Source organism: Triticum aestivum, chromosome 5B (genome assembly GCF_018294505.1).
Source record: "Triticum aestivum cultivar Chinese Spring chromosome 5B, IWGSC CS RefSeq v2.1, whole genome shotgun sequence".
NCBI classification, from domain to species: Eukaryota; Viridiplantae; Streptophyta; class Magnoliopsida; order Poales; family Poaceae; genus Triticum; species Triticum aestivum.
This window is the reverse complement of record NC_057807.1, coordinates 458,669,595-458,670,275: the sequence shown is the minus strand read 5'-3', so window position 1 is coordinate 458,670,275 and position 681 is coordinate 458,669,595. Positions and strand designations below refer to the sequence as shown.

The 681-nt window shown below is 39.6% G+C and overlaps 1 non-coding gene across 1 annotated transcript; it reads right to left on the bottom strand.

Moving 5' to 3' along the window:
- Window positions 1–212: 212 nt before the first annotated feature.
- Window positions 213–286, bottom strand: TRNAN-GUU (transfer RNA asparagine (anticodon GUU)). The gene has a single exon. It is a non-coding gene; the product is annotated as a tRNA-Asn (tRNA).
- Between the last annotated feature and the right edge of the window lie 395 nt (window positions 287–681).

Genomic DNA, 681 nt, shown 5'->3' with positions numbered 1-681 from the left:
TGATCGGGATAGCGGACATAAAGCTATTGAACTTAGGTATGATCTTTCCTTTTGTTGAAGTGGAATCATAGAACACAATCTGATACGATGAGATAGAAAATGCAATAGAAATAGAAATAAGGATAGCAAACGGGTTACCTACTCTACTCCTAAGGGTCAAAGCAAGCCCTTTAATTCCATTCTTTATTCTTACATTAAAGAATGAATCAAATCTCCCCAAGTAGGATTCAAACCTACGACCAATTAGTTAACAGCCGATCGCTCTACCGAACTGAGCTATTGAGGACGAACGAATTGCTTAATAAGCTGAACACCCACATAATCTTGATTTGACACAGCAAAACTTTCCATAACAACAGGGATTAAAAAACAGGTGATCGGGACTCGGATCCTGGGTATCTGTCTGACGTGTGATAAGGCGGGGACAGGATTCAAACCTGCAGTCTTCAGGTCATGAGCCTGATGAGTTGACCAATTCCTCTACCCCGCTTCTTCCCCTGATCTTTCTGTCCCTCTTTAGTGAGTGAATCAAAAGAACTAATTAAATAGGGGTTTTTGATCTGCTTTCTATACTAAAATTCAAGAAATCATTTTTTGATTCAGGTTGATTCGGGCAGTTCAGTATTGAAATCTCCATCCTTTCGAGTACTAAAATGCAAGAAATCTCGTCGTTGCTACTAC